Raw genomic sequence first — 11,795 nt, 5'->3', positions numbered from 1 at the left:
ATAGAAGGAATGCAGTTTAATAGCAGGAGTGCTTGGAGTGGAAGGTAGATGTAGCTCAACAAACATGATATTGTTCTGTACTTGTAGAGACAATAAAAATCGGGCAATCGGGTAGCCAGACGCTCTGCTTCTGACACGCTCCAGGACGGCACAACACCGGAAAGCAGCACAGATGCGCCTGGTGGAGAATCGGAGTAAGACATCACAGTCATTAGCAGAAGAGAAAAAGGAAGACAACCTTTCATACTGTCTGGTGTGTGTCTGTGAGTGTGTGTGTTATACAATCGAAACTGTATGTAAACAAGCACACATGCAGGGAAGCCTCTGGCTATTCAACGCTAACAGGCAGAAGCTAAAACTCACCTTTGTCCACCAATACGTGTCAACAGATCTGAACACAAACAAGTGGTAATGGGAGCTGCAATCTGTCACTAGAAATGCCACAGGGGCTACAATAAAGTGCCAATGTGCTCTCAAACACACACTCTCCTTGCTGTCACCGTTGCTTTAAAGTGAATTACTGTCAAAGGAATGAGTTCAGTGGAAAGAAGGTGCAAGCATTGCACGGCCAAATACAAGCTCATGGAAAGACGTTATTGCCAGGGTTCTCCAGGGTCTTACTTCACTTATCAGAAATGAACTTAGACGAAAAACAGTCCCCGAAGTAAATGACAAATTATTAAATTAAATTTTGAAATCTACGAAAAAATGAGCTCCAGTGTTGCTGTCACAGTTTCAATGGAAAGGCATGGAAGTGCAGGGGAAGCAGAAAGCAAAGTGTGTTGCTTTGACACCGTGCTATCTCATGTATGGCATCTCATGGCATTTAGTGCCCTCCCTTTCATTGTTTGCCACACACATACACACAAAGTAATGAAATAAAAAATAAATTGCGCAAGCAAAACCACGCCTTTTCTGACGCCATCACCCTGCAGTTTGTGGCACTGGTCAGACTCAGCTGTGCTTTTTAATGTTCCTTTCATATGATTTCACTTTCTCTGCAATGTTAACTGTTCTTCAGGGATCCTATTAAAAAACGGAATCTTTGGACACCACTGCAGGTATTTTTATTGCACTGTAGAACCATAAAAGACACCACCTGCATCTCTTCATCGCGTCTCATTTCCACCGACAGACACTGAAGATCAGATGGGATGTATTGTTCTCGTGCAGCAAAGTTTGAACCTGGTTTGGTTTCGTGGCGCTTGACAGGAAAACAGCTCTCAGGAACCCATAATGGACTTCATTTCCCAAGCATTCTGAGCACTGCCGGGAGTAATCACAATGGCATAAAAATAACATGTGGTCGGGTAGCAAGCAGTAAACAACAATTAAGAGACCCCTTGCGTAGCTCATGAAATGAATCATTGGAAATGCACTTGTGCCGTGAGGACAGCTTCAGCCTCTCAGCCCTAATTGACTATGAATAATTCAGCTGGCAAATGGGATCAGCAGCACCGCCAGTATGCTGTTGATTGACATGTTCCTGATTTTTCTTTGTTGTCTGCATAAAATAGTTGAGGTGTTGAGTCTTTACAGTGAGCAATATGAGCATTGAAAGAATCAACTGGAATCTGGGGGAAAGAGGGATCATTGCATGTCGCTAATGACAGGGCTGGGACAGAATACTGTGATACGCTGCCGCTGGTTCAATTGGCGGCATGACTGACAGGTGACATGAGAGTAAAAGTGGGTAAGTAGAAGAAGCATGACAGAGGGCAGTGAGTGAGCACACGTTTGAGAAGAGAAAGTGACACCCTGTGTGGCGTTAAAGGACCAGCAGTAACACAACACTGTCTGCTGCTTGGTCATGTTTGCAAGTGAACAAGGCCGGCTACGACCGCAGGACATCCCACCAATCAGCTGAACGTGGACACGATGAGGACCGCAGGCATTGAGTGTCACAAGGAGATTGTTTTCCTTGATTCGGAGCTCGGACAGCCTGGGCACAGTTAACAGTACAGCCATGGAACACAGCAGCATCCACCTGTAGGCCCTTGACTCTACTAATCTGTGGGGGTGGGGGAATGTCTGCTATCATCACTTTGCAACCTCTCTCAACATGAACTATTCTGCAGAGCTGTATTATCATGTAAATAAACTTGCATTTGTTAGATTGCGTGATGGAACTGAATATGTCATGGTGGCAAGCAAGTAACGTGAGCATTTAACATGGTGACGAGAAGCACCAAAATCGTTGTGACTATGCCTGAGACCTGTCACCTGTCAGTTGGGCAAAAATGCCATGAAGTCAAAGACCTCCCATACAAATTCTTCCAGATGAAGTCAATTTAAAATACATTTGTGATACAGGAATCTGCTGGATGCTTGTTACTCACTGGAATTCTGTTAACTATCAACAAAGCTCTGCAGAAATACACAATGGAGAGCGTGAATTTCACAAAATCAATTTTCTCCATCCATTTTTCAGATCATCGTTAAAAATGAATAAACCAACTCCAGTTGATATTCGCTTGAGTGCACAATAAAAAAAACTACATTTTTTTTTTTAAAAGCTTTAAAATATCTGCTTAATAAGAGCCGGTAAAATATTCTAAGTGATAAGAAAAGGTGCTTTAAGGCTAGCACGAGTGTAAGTGCTGTCGGATACTCCTTGCACCAAATTGTCTTTATGAATTCTCCTTCCCATCTTTCCTTTCTCCATCGGGGTTAAGGAGAAGTGGTTAGTAAAAGGCATTGGAGGTCATTTTTTGACAATTCGAGCCCTGAAAAGAAAACTGGGATTTGGGATTAAACGTTTTGGTATCAAACATGGCAAGTGAAGCACTTGGACTAGCCCTGTCTGTTGATATAAATGTGAACTGTGGAATCTTAAGTTCACCTTCAAACCCTTAATTAAAGAACTGTAGTCGTGGTGAACACATGTGTGAAAATGTTTTTACATGGCATGAAATTAGACATATCGTTTTGCCCCTAGTAGTGTTCTTTTAGTTTGACCGACTGTCAACTACCTCAGTAACAAAAAGGACAGTGATTGTGCGCGCACACAAGCACGCACGCACCCATGTGTTACCCTGGCAACAAAAGGCCAACTATTTTAAGTCAAATAAAAATGAGGAAATAGCATCATTCCATGTGGTGTAAGTACTGTGAATGACAAAAGCCCATTCAACTTCCCTTTATTTATTACTAACATTCTTTCAATGTCACTCTCACCCTTGAACCCGTATATTTTTACTTGCAGTAGTACAACCCCTAATTAAAAAACCTGCTCTAGATCCTGCAGTCATTGAAAATGTCAGGCCTATCTCCAAACTGCCTTTCCTTTCAAAACTCCTGGAGAAGATTGTGCACAGTCAATCGATGGCCTTTCTAGAAAAGAACATAATGTTCTAGACGTGTTCCAGTCCGGTTTTAAAACGTTGCACAGCATAGAATCCGCTCTTTTAAGAGTTTTTAATGATATATTTTTAGCCACTGATTCTGTGACTGTGTTCACGTCTTAAACCCCACCTCTTCTCTGTGTTCTCTGACACTTAGTAAGATGTCAACTTCATTTATTGCATTTAATTATTTAGTTTAATTGTTTTTATTGCGCAGGTACTATTATTACTCGTGTTATGTTTCTTTTTGTATTTTTGTATTTTTTTGTACAGCGCTTTGGTCAACTTTGGTTGTTTTTAAAGTGCTTAACAAATGAAGTTGGACTGGATTGGATTTAACCTTCAGAGGGTATTTTCAGACACACAGATAATGTTAGCATGCTCTGACATTGTTGACAAATGTAGGTCTGCTACAATAACGTCTAAGCAGAACGTATTACATTATTGTACTTTTTTTAAACGACTGGTAAATAAACCTCAAATCCTTTGACCAGAGGGATTAGTGCAATGTTAACTCCTGCTAGCAGTCTGTCTGAGAGATGTAAAAATGGCAGTCTGACCTATCACTTCATCTTTCAGGCTGTTCTGTGATGACTGGGACATGCTCGCAAGTCAGGAAGGCCTAGCTCATACGGACCTCATACCGCTGATTAGCAGATGACAGAGTTTATTAATTCTATTCATATCAACTGTGATCACAATCTGCCCTAGAAAGTCTTTAATGAAAAAGACTTCATTTGTCCCCCGGAAGGCAATTTGAAGCACTGTCTGATTGGGACCTCTCTCGCTGAAATCCACCTTTCCTGTATTTATGCAAGCAGGGAAATTTAGGTAATTTGTCTTAAGTCTTAACAGCCAAAGTATAAACAGGATTTGCAATACTGAAACATTCTCATTGGTTTTGGCCTTTGCACACCTCCCATACATAGCCAAAAAGAAAACTTTAAAATCAGTTTTCAATCTGTAAGAGAGGAAATAATAAAAAAAAACTGTCAGCATGTGGGTAATTCTACATTTGTTGTTAAAATGTAACATGTCAGGGGATCATTGTGGCCCCTGATTGAGTTTGATGATCCGGTAAGTAGGGGGTGGGGTACCAGGACAGTTTGCACAGTCCTGCTGGTTGAGCGTGCCTGTGCACCCCAGGATTCTGTCACCAAGCTCGTACCCAACACTACAGTGCCATTAATAGAATGAATTAGTAACTATTAGTGTGATATCCACAACATGTCCACTAACGAGGATGCCTTTCCCAACTGCCAACCCCTTTCAACACTTGCTAACTGAGACTGGGGAGCTAGATGGGGTCAAAGTCAGGACAAGGTACTGCCGAGCACAAAGGACCTTAACCTGTTTATTATTGGGATTGTGAAGCACGAACGTCCAAGCCAAGGGCTGAATCTGGGAGAATGATTTGCAACTCATTTGGTAACCACAAGGAATCAAATCACATTAGTTGAGGCTGAGAGCTTCTGTATGGATGCCCATTAAAAGCTCTGTGTTACTTCTATTGCTTGAATCTTCCTCTTGTCTACTTTGACTGCGTCTATGGCTCTCTGGTCAATTCCAACTTCCTTTTTTGTATCAAGTTGCAGCAAGCCTAATGAGAAAAGGTGAAGTAACTGTGTATGATTAATTTCATTGACCCTGATGTTTTATGTTTAATTGAACAAAAAAGGGTTTAAAAAAATTAATAACAATGATAATAATTAAAACTGGATATAGCCCATGTTGTTTTGTTGATTTAGATCTGTGGTTCCCCACCTGATGTCCAGCCACACTGTGGGTGCTGTAGATCACTGGGGGTGTGCGAGACTTTCTCCAAATTTTGATTTTCAAATATTAACTAAAATCATAAACAAGTTATTTATACAAAAGTCTGTATATGAAACTGAGAGGATTTTTTTTTTTTGACACCCACCGAAAAGTGGTGGGCTGCACCTGGTTGGCTGAACGCTTCACTCGTGAGCTGTCTGCTCCCGGATTAATAAACAGACCAACATGGAAGCTCATTTGGAAACTTTCTCAAAATAGTTGACTGGATTGTGTTTCTGAAAACATTTTAGGCAACAAAAAAAAATAAGCTATGCAGTTACTGAATCTGTCTTCATTTTAGATTGGCAAGAGTCACTTAAACGATTTCAAGAGTTTTGAGAGGCAGCGGGTCGAGCGGGAGGGGGGGGGGTTAGCCTGGACCTCAACTTTATGCAAATTAGATGCAACTCGAGCAAATAGCTAGCTCATCCTTGTTTGTCCTGCAGTCATAGCATCACTATTTTATGAAAGAAACATGTCTGAGAAACGTTAAAATGCTGATGATACTCATCAGTATTGAAAAAGAAGTTAAGCCTATATCTGGAGACTTAATTTTGGTTTTAGTTTAGGTGCGGTTTTAGACAGGTCTGGGCATGTGTCCTCTGTGGCGAGAAGCTAGCTAATGACAGCATGAAGCCAAGCAAAACACACCTACGAGACTATCGGGGGTGGGCGGGGGCTTCAAGGAAGAAAGTTTTGGGAACCACTGGTTTAGATGATTTGCAGAGAACAGTTGTTGCTAAAAGGCTGTGGTGAAAAGACTGTTTTCCCCAAGTTTTATTAAAAGCGTATTAGTGGCATATCAAACATTGCGTGTATTTGACAGATAGGCTAACACATACACAAGGACTGAGGACAAAGACACAATAATACGCTGAATGGCAGTTGGGGTGAAGGGAAGACCCTGCCAAGCACTTTACAAATTCCTGCTGGGTGAATGTGTCTTGTGCATTACAAGGTCCCGTCACCTCATTTGTCCCTGTGCACAACAGTGGCATTAAACGACCCCATTAGTATCCATTAGTGTGACAACATCAACAAAATGTCCTCAAACAAGCAAGTTTTTCAGTGCCAGCTTGTGCTAAATGATCGAAGGATGATCTGATGATCTGGGCCCTGACAAAGCACAAAGGAACAGAGCTAAATGAGCTTATTAATGAGATTGCAAGGGGCAAACAAAGAGGCAAGTAAAGAACAAGAATGAAGTGCTCCAAAACGATGAGAAGGTAGTGATGTGAAAATTGACCCAAGACAGATCAGTCTAATGAGCTGGATTACATTCAAAGGCAGGGTATCTTAATCTCATAAGTGAAGGAGTTGAACAGTGATATCCCTATGAAACTAAATATCCCAATTATTATCTCAATAGCAATATGTAACTGGCTTTACTAAAGATGTCAAAATCGAATACTAAAAACCAAACTTGTACTTTTTCACTGATTTAGACATTATGAAAGTAAACCATAATATCTTTGGAGGAATATTTTTAACACTAAATTGTGATGCTTTTCATTCTTTCTCTCAGTTATTTATATATATATATATATATATATATATATATATATATATATATAACACTACCGTCAAAAGTTTGGGGTCACTTACAAATTTCTATTCCACTCCATTTTACAACATAACATAAACATAATACCAGCTAATCTGAGTGGGGGGGCTGATCTTTAATACAATATCTACATTGGCTATTATCAGCAGCCATTCCTCCAATCATCCAAAGGCACATTCTGTTTACTAATCTGATATCATTTTAAAAAACTAACTTGAAAAACATTGGCGAACTCTTTTGCAATTATGTGAGCACATAATGTAATCTGAAAACGGCTGCCCTGGTTAAAAAAACAATGCAACTGATCTCAGCTGGTATTCTGTCTATAATGGAGTGCAATGGAAATTTCTAAGTGACCCCAAACTTCTGACCGGTAGTGTGTATATATATATATATATATATATATATAGTACAGTGTGTGTATAGTACAGTAACCTTGGCTGTACTTGCAAATCTATGCTGATCTATTCAGTCTCATTACTTTGAGTGGTAAGTGCAATACATTTATGACAAACAATGCCAGTGTTTGTCTGAGTCTATGTCATCCAGAGTTATGGATGATATTAAAAAGTTATGGATTTTAGCTTTAAAAACAACTTAACGGCAAAATGAATCTCAGGCTAAATGAAAGTCTCGGTCACAAGGAGAGATGGTGAATGAAGACGTAAAAGTTGTGACAAGGTGGGACAGAAGAGAACTTTAATTGGAGACATAATGAAGTGGTAAGAGGTGCAGGCTTTGATTCACCTGTGGGACATAGACTTTACTGCTGCAAAGCATTGCAGGGAAACTACTTTCTGTACCAGTTAGACTCCTTGGACTGAAAATAAATGGGATTATTACATATAAACCTAACATATTTCTATACCTGGCTACGTAAAACTGGCTTTAGACATTGCAGGTACCGGTCTACTGTCTATTTATTTGCATCAATAGCCCACAAGATAGAATTAGTAGACACTTTCACAAAAGTGCACAAAATGTGAGGCCGTTACTTCAATTTACTGCAGGTGTTCAAGCCACCAGGAGGTTTTTTTTTAGAAGAAAGTCACTCTGAAAAACAACACAGATTACAAATCCTTCAATGTACCTTGGTATCCATTTTTTTGTTGTAAGTGGAATACAAGTTATACAAGTTAGGTGTGTGCATTTAGTGTAAGTAAGATTTTTCCAACTGTTTAAAATGTCAGGTGTTACTGTCAGTTTCTTAAAATCAAAGTAGAAGAGCTTCTTTCTAAACTCAATTTTGCAAGCACACAAGGAGAAATCAGTTAAAAGAGGCAGATGTGTTTATCTCTCCACCAGCTGTGGTCTAAAAAGACCACAACACTGACATGTTACATAAGTGGGGGAATACCTGTCTAAATGAGCTTCATATTGTGACCAGAGACTCCACCACCACCAACAAGTTGAAACGGGACAAGTATCCAAGCCAAATTTATAATTGGAAAAAAATAACGTTTGTTAGTAACTGGTGTAATGGGAGAGAGGGGTTGCCGTCGTGGGTAAAGGCAGACACGGCTTTCTGTTTTCCTAGTAGGAAATGTTGGCATGTGCCAATGTTGATTCAACCTTCAGGGATATTGCAATTGGAAGCATGCGATTGGATCTAAAAAAGGCTTTCACAAACACGCTATTTCTAAAGAGCATCGGAGCTGACGTGCGATGGGCTTTTACAAACGGCTTGGCTGAATACTCAGTCCTGATTGGTCTAAAGGTGGGCATTAATTGTCAGGTAAGGGACACTTCCTTTCACCAAACTCATTTCAGTGTTTCGGGACTTTTTGAAGCTATAGATAGTCAGACAGACCTAACCAGAAAGACTCAAATACATTCCTCCTTGTATGAACAACCACACAGGATCAACATCAACAGAAAAATGGCTCAAATGTAGCTGTTTTCACAGACTGCCAATTGTGCAAAGAGATGCTCTGGTGAAATGAAAAAAGAATATCAGACACAATGTCGACAAAGAAGATCCTGTTTTACTTCTGCTTCAAACAGGCCTCTGCTCTCCATAAAGTCATCCTTTGAGAGGAGCACATTGAGCCAATTCTTTTTTGTTTTTTTTAGAAGGCTGCAGTGACCTTGTTCCTGTGGGGCCTGGAGTTTACAAGAGCGCAACAGCAGTCCTCCAGAGCTTGTAATGCTGAGGGAATAGTTTCCACTGGTTGAGGCTTAAAGGAGTGTTAGCAGAGCAGAGGCACAGCCCGGCTGCTAGGACACCAAAGTTATCTTCCGATTCGCCGCAGTTAAGGGGAAAGTTGAGAGAAAATATTGAGTTTTTGCCTCACTTATTGTTGTGAATGGCCTTAGACATTCAAATAAAGCCTTTACATTGTTTGAACCCCAGAATCAGATTTGTGTATTTTATTACTGAAGGCTGAGTTTGCTGTGTTTTCTTCATTCTGACAACACTAGACCAGGTCTAGCTTAAAGCGTAACTCTGGCCAAAACGCAACCTAGGGTTTGTGTTTGAACGTATCCCAGTCAAACTTGCATTTAAAAGCATAATTAGGACATATGTGTCACTTTTAAGATTGACCGTATTTTGGTTTTTGGGTCAAATGGCCTTTTGAATGGGAGTGCTAGGGGCACTACTATGATAGCATCAAAATCACTATTTTTAAAACACTAAGGAGGCTCGACATAACATGAGACTTTGCTCCAAGTATCACTGGGGGCTCTACACATGAACTCAGCAATGAGAACATTGTTTTTGTGTGTTGAACAGTGAGCAAAGTCCCATGTTGTGTCAAGCCTACTTAGTGTTTTAAAAATGGTGATTTTGATGCTATCACCGTAGTGCCCCTAGCACTCCCAAAGTAGTGTGTCCATCCTAATTATGCTTTAAACGAAAGTTTGACTCGGGTACATTCACAAAAAGAACGTAGGTTGCATTTTGGCGAGAGTTACACTTTTAAAATACCTACTGTACATTTACAAACCTTTACTTCCGTCTCAGATTTAGTGACAATTTCTATTTATGACGAAAGAAAAAGGAAAAGGTCACTGCTTCTTTTTTTCTCCATCTACACCACATCGGACCAGGTCCAGATAAAAAACCAAAACAATACTAGACATACCAAATCTATTAACCAATAGAAGCTAACGACTGTTTAGAACAGATTTGTGAAAATAGAAATTATTACATTTTTCATCCAGACCACATCTGACCAGGTCTAGAACAAAAACAAAAGGTTTTACAAATCTGACACTGTGTTTTAAACAGTTAGTGGAGTATACCAGTTAATCAAGTAGGGTTTTTTTTAAAGCTAGACCTGGCTTATTGTTTTCTGGACATTTTCGGACTTTCATTAATAAAATAAAAGTTTTACAAATCTGAAAGCAGGTTTAAACAGCTGCAAGGCTTTAACACGATGTCTAACGATGAGGGGTAATATTAACGCTCTCTATAACTGAAGCTGAGACCTGGAAACTAACTTCAGCGTTGCCCTGCTGCTGCTGCTTTCTTGTGTTTACACTTCAGGAAGACACAAGTTTACACCAAAGCTGTGGCAGCGGCGGTTCAACCTCAGCACTAACCTCCATCGTGGCCAGGTCGGTTCAGTGGTAGAGCGGGTGCACATGTACTGACGGCTTGACGCAGAGGTACAGGGTTCGAATCCGACCTGCGACAACTAACGGTCCTGTCAATAAATTGAAAGGCAGAAAAGTCCCAAATATAATCTAAAAGTAATTAAAAATATCACATATAAAACATATATATATAATTGTGAGTGCGGTGAGCAATGGTATAGTGGTCTAGGTGACGATGTCCTGCATGTCTCCCACCTAACTGTCCTGCCAACATTAAAGAAAAGCCCCAAAATAATCTTTAAAAAGAAACCTATATAGTGCCCTCTCACACACGCGCGTGCAAACAGGTAGGCTACCGACTGTTATATGAAGAAAAGTGTGTAACGTTGGAGGATCATTTAGAGCAGAGATAACTAGATACTAGGAGACAACCTTTTACTGCACTAGTAGGTTACAGGTCAACGTGTGACGTACCTTACTGGTAAACAAAGAACTGGAACTAGTGATACAATTCCCCAATACATCTGTTAACTCTTTACACTAACCTCACTTACACTTGGGAGGAAAATATGACAACGTATGGCGCTGTGCAGCACCACCACCACCACTCATAAAGGGAAAGTGAAGTTTTTTTTTGGGGGGGGGGTAGTAGGCTAGCCTATCGTTCGCTTTCCAAGAACGTCACTTTTCCGACATTAAAAAGCCTGTTTCAGACGAGTTTGAAACAACGTAGCTGGCTTAACGGTGGGATTAAAGTCCTAGTGAAATCGAGCGGAGCAGTGGCGCGGTGTTGCACAACACGAGTCTACGGTTGTTGTTTTGTTTTTTTAAATCACCCCAAATGTGTAATACTACACCACAATGTCTGGCAACACTTTCCTTCTGCTAAATATAAATTAGCCAAAGATACGAAGATTAAAAAGTCAAGTGAAGAAGAATAGGAGTAGGCTAAGTGAGTTCGACTCCGAGGAGGAAAAGCGCAGATACCTAACGTTCCAACGTAAACATACTTTTTGAGAGATGGTTGAACGTCCAAGCCAAGGAGAAGACAGTTTACTTGTCTTTTACAAAGACAGGAAATAAACACTAGCCTACCTGAATTCATCACCCCTGGGGGCAAATGGCTATATCCCCTCCAGTCTGCAGGAGCATCCACGGGCAGGGTTTTAGGACCCGTCGGTACTGTAAAAATTACAACAGCTCCGCCATACTGAATCAATCACGTGTCGGGACGACCTCCTGTATTTCCGTAGGAGGCGGGGTCTTCAGGACAGGATGACTGACAGCTGAGAGGAAAGCAACGTCAATGAGAGTGGATGCATGAATGAAGTCTGTCATTTTGCTTTCTATGTTGTTGAAGCAGACAATATGCCACACCGGTGTGTCTTACTTCTTCCAAATCAGCAATGAGTCACGCCGAGGCTTACATGTTGAATAATGTGGGCCTCTTATGTTTAGGGTTTCCAAAGTGTGGTCCAGGGACCATAGGGGTCCTTTGAAATGTTTCCAGGGGGTCCACAACAAAAAGGGGA

General features: G+C 40.6%; 1 protein-coding gene across 3 annotated transcripts in view; it reads right to left on the bottom strand.

The window, feature by feature from the left end:
* The window catches only part of hdac4 (histone deacetylase 4), a gene marked incomplete in the record, with an annotated part of 176,687 nt that extends 165,162 nt beyond the window's left edge, over nt 1-11,525 (bottom strand). The window contains 1 exon segment of one of the 3 annotated variants that reach the window (XM_032512920.1): nt 11,359-11,525. 3 annotated transcript variants of the gene reach the window in all.
* Between the last annotated feature and the right edge of the window lie 270 nt (nt 11,526-11,795).

This window comes from Etheostoma spectabile, chromosome 4, assembly GCF_008692095.1.
Source record: "Etheostoma spectabile isolate EspeVRDwgs_2016 chromosome 4, UIUC_Espe_1.0, whole genome shotgun sequence".
NCBI lineage: Eukaryota > Metazoa > Chordata > Actinopteri > Perciformes > Percidae > Etheostoma > Etheostoma spectabile.
This window is presented reverse-complemented; position numbering and strand designations above follow the sequence as displayed.